This window comes from Chenopodium album, chromosome 3 (assembly GCF_948465745.1).
Source record: "Chenopodium album chromosome 3, dcCheAlbu1.1, whole genome shotgun sequence".
Lineage (NCBI taxonomy): Eukaryota > Viridiplantae > Streptophyta > Magnoliopsida > Caryophyllales > Amaranthaceae > Chenopodium > Chenopodium album.
The window spans coordinates 47,356,976-47,367,082 of NC_137836.1; the positions used below are offsets into that span (position 1 = coordinate 47,356,976).

Genomic DNA, 10,107 nt, shown 5'->3' on the forward strand with positions numbered 1-10,107 from the left:
TGTAGTTCCTCTTGGAAGTTGGATGTTTGAGGGAGATGATGATCATGAGTGTTCTTCTTTTGAGGATTCTATGATTGATTTTCATGCTCTTATTGGTGATTTGAGGCATGGTGGTGAGGAAGAGATCATTAGTGAGACCATAGTCCCTATTCCCTCCTCTCATGTTCCTTTTTCATGGAGGTTTGACCATATCCCTTACACTCCTATATCCCTCCCTTCCTTTCTTAATGAGCTTATTGGGGACCCCTTGTCTATGATGATTTACATGTGCCTCATTCATCCCCTATTGAGGAAAAGGGTGATGTAGCCACCCAAAAACATTTTGAGGAGAGTTTGCCTTCTTCATTCTTCTTCTTTTTCATTTTCTTATTTTGTTTAATTTTCTTTTGATTCTTCTTCTTTTTCTTGGCATCTATCTCCTCATTTGCGTGCACTATTCTTGTTAGTTGCACGTACTCTTCCCGTCATTTTCCTACCTTTTATCATATGAAATGTGCAGTAGTGCATTTGACAAGCTCTTGTGTGCGTTGAATTATTATTTTCTAGAGCGGTCAAGTTTGGACCTTAAGCAAGCCTTTCTCGGGAAGTAACCCGTGTTTTATTGCTTTCATTTTCTTTTCTTTTTAGAATAGATTTTCTCTCATGGAAATGTTTGTGTGCCTTTTGCTAGGTACATGACTTGATATACTTTGGTGCTTCGATTTGAATCAAGAATCAAGGAAGATTGATTCCTATTTTGCTATCATATGGAAAGCAAGTTTCAATTCCTCAGGAAATTGGCTTTGAAAGGTTGAATTGGGTCATTTGCAGGTATTTACACCCACCTAACATCCCGTAATATCTTTCTTTGCTCCTTCTCTAATAGTTGATGCCTTGTTGGACGTGTATTGGTATTGTTGGATTGATCTCTTTGTTTTCCCCTCCCGTGGAATATTTGATTTATGTTTGAGTATGTTGTCTCATTCAAGCTTGGGGGAGGGTATTCTATCATGTATGATGGGATGTAGATTCATATATTCTTTGCACCTTTGTATATGCATTTCCATGTTCTTTATTTTGAAAAAAAACTCCAAAAAGATTTTTTTTTCTTTCAAGGCAAACTTGCAATGTATCTTTGTTTTGTTCTTGCTTTGGACATAATACTTTTGGACTTGTATAGTTGAATGCTTTTCTTCTTAAATGGTAACTGTGTGCACGGTTTGAGAGTATTCTTGGTTGATTCTAGAATAAAGCATGCTAAGGTAGTTGGTTAGAACTAGTGGGACCATGAAACCGGATTCTACTTGTTTGTGGCATGTTGGTAGTTGCTTCCTATAGTCGATTTGACACCAATAGTGAGTTTTTTCTACATCCATGTGAGGTTCATAATTTTTCAAGCCTTTAACATATATTTGCATGAGCGGCATGGATCCTTGACTATTACAAACCTAATATAGAATCTTGACTCATAATTCTCAAACTCGAGACCAAGCCATCTAGGGAGGACAAAGGCATCTTCTCAGGGTGGTAATTTTTCTTTTCTAGGTTAATTTTCTTTCTTTTTAGTTTCTTGGGTGCACATTTGTTCCATTTTTGGTTTTTGTGAAGCAAATGGTCATGTTTTTGGAGTTTGTGGTATATAAGGTTGGATATTGGTTCTATTTGTAAGCAAGCTTGTCTTTTGTATATATTGTGAATCATGGCATATGAATGTTTGGAAAAATCCGTCCAAAGTTAATAAAGGCAAGGACATAATAAATGCAAAGTTGTAAAAGCCGTCTAAAGTCATAAGAGGCGAGGGCAATTGCTTTCAATACATGAATAAATAAAAAAAAGTTGAAAATGAGAAAATCCAAAAACATTTTGATGTGATTCTGTTCCCTTTTCAAGCATTGAGGACAATGCTTCATTTAAGCTTTGGGGAGAAGCGTTTACGCTTTTTGTATATATGCTTGTGGTTATAGCTTTGAATAAGCTTGGGGGAGTTGGTTTGTTTTTGTTTGGCGATTGCTTGGTTATGAGTAGAAGGTTTGATCACCCTTTGCTTCACTAATTAGGAATACCGCCAAATTTTAAAATTCTAAGCCTACCCTCACCCTTTTTGCCCCTACGTTACAACCATTGGGAAAGACCTTTCGACCTAGAGCTTGAGTCACATATCGAGGGAGGGAATTATGAGTTAAAGCCTAAAGAGAGGGGATGCAAATTCAAGACGTCGAGTAGCCCAAAAGTGTGTTCTTTTCTGGCTTCTTCGAGGAGCCATTGAGATGCTCATTAGAGGGAGATTTGAGACCATAGGGAGAACGCGGTAAGATCGAATGGGATGAAGGTGAATTATGATAAGTAGTTCTCTACGCTTAGCATATTCTATGTTTAATCAACCTCAGATATCTTGAAACGTGCATACCCCTATTTGATTAAGAAAGTTGTTTATTCATTTGAAATGTAGTCATTTTGTAAAGTCCAATTCGTAAAGGTTTCAATTTTGTTTTTCTTTCTTTTACTTTACTTTTTGTGGTTTGCCTCATGTATGTTGGTGGAGAGTTATAGATTAATCTCTTAGGAAACCTTTACGAGACCTCACTCGTCCTCATAGGCGACTTTGGTGTTTAAAGGACTTAATGTAGCTAAACACAACTGTGATTCCTACGATAGTGAGTCTTAGTGTATATTCCCGTCTTATGTCTTTCTTTTTCTTTTAAAATAAGTCTTTCATCCTTATTCTTTCTTGCTTTGTTTTGCTCGAGTACGAGCAAAAGTTTAGCTTGGGGAAATTTGATGAGTGTTATTTATGGCACTCATTTGATCCTCTTTAGGGTGGATTTCATGCTATTCTATAGCCCTTTTCTTTAGTTTTTCCTTAATTTTACTCTTTATTTCTTTAGCTTGCATTTTCTTAGTTGGATTTCTATCTTTATGCATTTCTTGGTTTATTTTGTTATTTTCTCTTTTATTTGCTTGTTTTCTTTCATTTTTCAGGTTAAGGTCGTTATCCAAAGATTCCTGAGGCCTCTTCCCAAGTTTGGCATTGATTATAATTCCTAATGTTCTCTATTTGAAGCTCAAGCATGGACAAGTGCAAGTTCCTAAAGACTTTAGGCCGTGCTTTCAAGCCGTGGGGGCAAGAATTCTCATGTTGAACCCACAATCATGGAGTTTGGAAACTGCAAGGTCTCATGTTTATCAAGAGCATTGAGTGGATCGCACGAGGAGCATCGACATGATGGTGAAAAGGGTTGTCCTGTTCCCAGGCGCGGGCGCGCCTCTTTCAGGTACGGGCGCGCCTGTTTGGGTCTCTGTTCCGTACCCAGATTTGCGTGGCCGTGCTCTTCCTTATAGTTAGTCGCGCCTGTACGAGTTTATTTGGGACAATCTAACTAATTTCTCTTTGTTAGTTTTACTGTATATAGATTTTCATTCTATTTTTAGAAAAAAAGAAGATAAGAGAGTTCAATTTTTAGAAGAAGAAGAGGAATTTTAGATCATTTTGTAGAGAGAGAAATTCTAGATTGTAGAGAAAGATGTTCTTGATTGATGATTGAAGATTGATGATTCTAGCATTTTCTCCATTGAATTGAAGCAAGTTCGTAAGGATTTCTTTTACTTTAATGCAATATTTAGTTTATGATTTCAATTGTTTTGTTGATTGTTCCAGTTTGAATTGAATTTGTGATTGAATTAGTTTTATTAATATGATGATGATAAAATTGTTGTTTAGCTTAGTTTTCATCTTGATTTCCATGGATTGTGAGTAGTTCTCTTGCTAGGTGAATGGTGTAGCATATATGAGTGATGGTTTGATGCTAATTGGGGAAAATTGATGGAGTTGATGTAGTGATGAAATTGGTTGATTGATTAAGTGCATGTGTGTGATTAATTGAAGAGTTGCTAACTTTGATTGTTGCACTAGAATGCATTGTAAGTTCACATTGATACGAAAAATTGATTTGTGGCTTGCTTTTGTCGATTAAGTAGGTTTGCAAGGTTCCTAGTTAGAGTCTCTCGTAGTTGACACTAGCTTGACCTCTAGGAGATAAGCGTAGCTTACTCTCTTGATTGCTTAATTAATTATTCCTCGCAACACTCGACTTAGTCATCTCTAATCCCAATTAGTTGTATCCATTCCGAGTATATGTTGATCCTAAACCCTAGTGCTTGATATTATTTGATTTCTTCTTGATTGTTTGATTTTTTGGAATTTGCACACCTTACTTCATTACTTCGAGATAGCTTAGCTTTAGCATTAGCATTCATCTCCCATTACTAGTGGTTCGACCCTCGACTTATTCCTATGCTAGTTATAACGGTGTGTTGAGAGATTACAAATTTTTTTTGACTGAGGCAAGATTAGTTTTTAACGACCTAGTCTCCACCCGCAATCAAAATGGCGCCGTTGCCGGGGAATGGTGTAGTTGTTTGCTATTGTTGTTGAGTCTATTTCACTTAATTTCAAAAATACAAAAAGATTTTTCTCTTTAGCCGACATTTGTATCCGTGCTATTGATATTTGCTTTGAATTTTTTATATGCGTTGGATAAGAGGAAGGACTTTAGTGCCATTTGTTCGGAAAATCAAGAGAAAAATAACAAGGATAAGGGTTGCTAATCATTCTTTGAGTCCAAGCTCTCCAAGAGAGGAAATTCACCAAGAAAGAGAAGAGGAGGATCGAGTAAGCATGGGATCTAATACAAGAGTTGCTTTGAAGGAGTTGGGAACTCCCAGCGCTTATAGATCTGAGAGTGGCATAGCTCCACAAACAACTCCCGCCAATGACTTTGAGATCTGGCCGACAATGATAACAATGATTGAACGAAGGTAATTTAGTGGTGCCAAGCATGAAAGCCCACTAAATCATCTCAAAGAGTTTGAGAAGTATTGTAATACCATCAAGGTCAATGGGGTTTCTCAAGAATTCATAAAGCTCAAGCTATTTCCGCTTTCCACATCGGAAGGGCTTTGGAATGGTTGGACAAGGAAGTGAAACCTAATTCCTTGAGAACATGGGATGAGGTTACAAAGGAGTTTCTTTCCCGCTTCTATCCTTAAAAGAAGACTGTCGAGGCAAGAACTCTAATCCACAAAGTTTCAAGCAAAAGCCTAGTGAGAGTTTTTATGAGGCTTGGGAAAGATACAAGGAGTATCAACGTGAATGTCCTCATCAGGGAATTCAAACTTATCAAATCATACAAATTTTCTATGGAGGATTGATCCCCCAAGGGAAGTCGTGTCTTGATGCCAGAGCCGGAGGCCCGATTTTGAACAAGACCGAAGAAGAGGTTGTAGATATAAGGATGTAGTTCGTCACTATATGGATTGGCAAGAGGGAGAGAGATAGTCCATTAGAAAGAGTGGCTCAAGGATTTATTCGGTTGATCATGTTAAAGCAATCAATAACTTGTCTTCCCAAATTTCAAACTAGAGAGTGACTCTTCGATTGCACCAAGTCTTCCCTCCCACATAAAAGGGAGAGGTAGACCTTCTAACTCTACTCCTCCTTCTACTTTGAGTAATATGCCAAGTGGTTGTGTCTTTTGTGATGTTTGTGGGTCTTATGACCATGATTCTTCAAATTGTCCAAGTGCTTTCGAAAATTGTGATGATGTTGAAAACAGTGATTGTGAGCAAGTGAATTTTGTTTCCAATAACAACAATGAACAGAGATTTGATGGTCCAAAGAATTTTGGGAATATGAATTCTCACCAACAAGGTAGTTTTGATAACTACAACAATGGTGGTTATAAAAACAAAGGAAATCAAGGTTTCCGAGGTAACTATAACAACCAAGGTTAAAGTAATCAAAACCAAAGCCAAGGGTATGGAAATCAAGGCCAATCTCATGGCTTTGGTGGCCAACACCAAAATTTTGGTAACAATCAAGGCCGAGGTAATTGGAACAATCAAAATAGGGGAAATTTTCAAAACAACAACCAAAGAGGACCCCCTCTCGGATTTGCTCCAAGACCTCAAGGCAATGGTGATAATTCTTATGCTCAACCCCCATCTTCCAAGACTACCTTAGAGGAAATCATGGAGAACCAAACCAAGATTTTGAACACCTACATGTCAATAAGTGATAAGAAGTTCAATGAGATGATGACACACAACAAGATGCTTGAAACCCAAATCACTCAACTAGCCAACACTTTGAAAGATTGTGCTAGCCCTTCTTCACTACCCTCTCAAGGAATTGATCCTAAGAAACCTGTTTATTCTATCACCACAAGGAGTAGAAAAGTGGTTGAAAGAGAGTTTCTAGGAATAGTGAGGAGGATGAGAAGAAGAGTGATTGTGACTCAAGTGAGGAAAAAGAGTAAGATGTGTCAAAGAGTGTGAGCAAAGAAGAAGTCCTTGAGAAAAAGAAGAGTGTTGAGAGAGTGAAAGAGGAAGTGAGAAAACCCGACCTTCCATATCCCCAAAAGTTTATGAGGAACAAGTTAGATGAACAATTTGAGAGATTCCTTGAACTATTGAAGGAGGTCTGTAGACACCCATTTGTGTCTCCCCAAAACCAAACCCAGTGATGAGTACCTTTCACGTGGAATCATAATCGAATGAAGTGAAAGTGTGGAAAGTTTAGTGTTGCGGATAGTTTTAATTTCTTTTCTCTTCTCTCTGTTTTTTAAAACCTATTTTAAGAAAACAGCCAATCCAGTTTGGTTGGCCCATGATATGGGTCCAATAGTAGTGTAGTTGGATAGGGCTTGAAGAGAGCTTTCCAACGATATATTATAAGACCAATTCCGATGAATAATGAGGAAGTTATGGCCAAAATACTAAACTGGGCCCGGTTTGGTTTTTATATGCGGCCCAATGATCTAGAGGAGGGCCTATTATTAATTATCATTCCTAAATCTATTAGGATTTATTATAGTCTTATAGAATATTCTAGAAGGATCTTTTAAATCCTAATGGAGTTAGGATTGATAATTATGTTTTAAAGATTTTGAAATTGAATAAAAATACTCCTTTTTAGAATCCTTGTTTTGTACGAATTGGAATACATTAAGATTTTATTTTTGTGACTCATAATCTTTATCCAAATTTTATATGGTTGGATAGATCTTTAAATTATCTTTCCAATGATATATTATAATATTAAATTCGAGTTATAACGAAAAAGATAAGAATGAGACATGAAACTTTATCCAAAACTGACACCCTTCTACTATTTCGGCCATATCTTTTTATCTACAAAATCTTTTAATCTGATTCTAATTGGGTTGGAAATAAGACTTCAAGAGATTTCCAACGACATATTATATGACTTATTTGGACTTTTGGATCAAAAGATATGATAAAAACAAAATCCGCAAAAACTATTTTCCATCACCTGGCGCCACGCCTAGCGTCTGGCGCCAAAGTGTAGCGTCTGGCGCCAATCCTGGCGTCTAGCGTTAGAGTCCAGCGTTTGGCGCCACGTGCGTGTTTGACGCTGCGATCGAGTTTTATTCTCTTCGAAACTCTGATTCGTTTTTTTATCTTTTTGGCTGATTTTCTCTATAAATAGCCTCTTAAAATTCTGTTTTCAATCATCAATTCTCATCAATTCTTATTCTTTCTAATTCTCACCAACTCTCATCAAGACTCTCTTGATTACTCTCTCTCTCTCTTTTTTCTAAACTAGCTTTTTCACAAATATAAAAATTCCGCATTCATTAGATTTAGAAATACCTAGCCATATTTGAAGTTGCCTTCGCCCTAGACGTGATAGGTTTAATTTCTGAGGGTTTGGTCGCAAATCTCTCCTTCAATTATTTAATTTAATTGTTTGATTTTATTATTTTCCTTGGAATTACTAACGTGTGTATTTTGTTATTAGAAAGAGGTACGAGGCATCCAAGTAAGTGCTTTAATTGTTTGCATTGTTATTATGACGTAGAAATCATGCTTAGGTTGTTATTATAATTCCTAATGTTATGTTAGGGCGTTTTGATCTTCTTAGTATCATGTCTAGGGTAACTTTAATATCAAGTATGATTAAAAGTATGATACTTCCTATGTTCTTCCTAATATTTATGATTGGTAGTATCATGTTAGGGCTAAATATATGATTTTTATTGCTTAGTGACATGCTAGGGTTTTTATTAATCTTGTTAGTATCATGCCTAGGATCTTGCTATTATTATTATTATTATTATTATTATTATTATTATTATTATTATTATTATTATTATTATTATTATTATTATTATTATTATTATTATTATTATTATTATTATTATTATTATTATTATTATTATTATTATTATTATTATTATTATTATTATTATTATTATTATTATTATTATTATTATTATTATTATTATTATTATTATTATTATTATTATTATTATTATTATTATTATTATTATTATTATTATTATTATTATTATTATTATTATTATTATTATTATTATTATTATTATTATTATTATTATTATTATTATTATTATTATTATTATTATTATTATTATTATTATTATTATTATTATTATTATTATTATTATTATTATTATTATTATTATTATTATTATTATTATTATTATTATTATTATTATTATTATTATTATTATTATTATTATTATTATTATTATTATTATTATTATTATTATTATTATTATTATTATTATTATTATTATTATTATTATTATTATTATTATTATTATTATTATTATTATTATTATTATTATTATTATTATTATTATTATTATTATTATTATTATTATTATTATTATTATTATTATTATTATTATTATTATTATTATTATTATTATTATTATTATTATTATTATTATTATTATTATTATTATTATTATTATTATTATTATTATTATTATTATTATTATTATTATTATTATTATTATTATTATTATTATTATTATTATTATTATTATTATTATTATTATTATTATTATTATTATTATCATGATTATTATTTTAATTATTGTTATGAATATTATTATGTTGCATGATATTTTTATTTTTATTGCTTGATCACGCCTTTTATGCATGTTTAAAGGGAATTTGTACTTGTAATCACGCTTAATAAGATAATTAATAATCTTGTTTAGGGTTAATTTGATTATAATTCAAGTGATCGCTAATAATAGATTTATTTGTGCATTAATATTCAACCAACATAGATAAACATGTTTAGGATAAACCTATTGATTGCATGTTAGTCAGAAAGCGCACATGAATACGATCAGAATAAAGTAGAGGCCTATTATTAAGGCAGGTTCAATCTCTTTTAGGTTGGATTTGTACCTTCATCCCTGAACCCTATTTGTTTCAAGACCTTATGGAGTTGACGATCTCTAGGATCGTTAAGGGGTGTAACCTTCACCTCGTGAACGGTTTACAAGTTCCTAAAACTTGTGGCGACTCTTTTGCTCTATCTTCTTTCCCTTTGTACGCCACCGTACTTAAGTGTATGATCACAGTGGGGTTCAAGTTTGGGGTCATGCTTGAAATATTCCCTACAAGGTCCATCTTTCTATCCCTCTCACCGAAGCTATGACCCAAATGCCTAGATATTCCAAATTCCTTTAGGATATTTTGAGTTGTAAGAGAGAGTGCAATGAGATAGATTCGGTAGAGCTTGATGAGTGTTGTAGTGCATTAATTCATAATAACCTACCAAAGAAGATGAAATATCCGGGAAATTTCTCTATTCCGTGCAAAATCAAGAGTAAGTTGTTTGAAAATGCATTGTGTGGCTTAGGTGCTAGTGTTATCATTATGCCTTACTCGGTGTTCAAGAAGCTTAAGATAGGAGAACTTCTTCCTACGAACATGACCTTGCAACATAGGAATCAATCTTCTATTTTGAGACTCAAATATATCAACAAGAGATTCAAAAGAAGTACAGGGTTGAGGCTCAACAGGAGAGGAAGAATAAGTACAACTAAGATTGGAAGAATCAACATTAAGATCATGAGCATATATATCACATTGGGGAATGGGGGCACAATCAAACACATGAGATTTATCATTAAGGGAACGAAGCACATCACAAGAAGGCATGGTAAATAATGAAGAATATTGAAACACACCATTAGCAATAACTTGAGCATGCACTTCATCATCATGAACAAAAGAGGAAATAGAGTTGAAATCATGTGTTCAAGGTTCACTTAAGGGATCATG

The 10,107-nt window shown here is 33.7% G+C and overlaps 1 non-coding gene across 1 annotated transcript; it reads right to left on the minus strand.

Moving 5' to 3' along the window:
- Window positions 1-5,044: 5,044 nt before the first annotated feature.
- Window positions 5,045-5,146, minus strand: LOC145625892 (small nucleolar RNA R71). The gene has a single exon (XR_014110787.1). It is a non-coding gene; the product is annotated as a small nucleolar RNA R71 (small nucleolar RNA).
- Window positions 5,147-10,107: the final 4,961 nt, after the last annotated feature.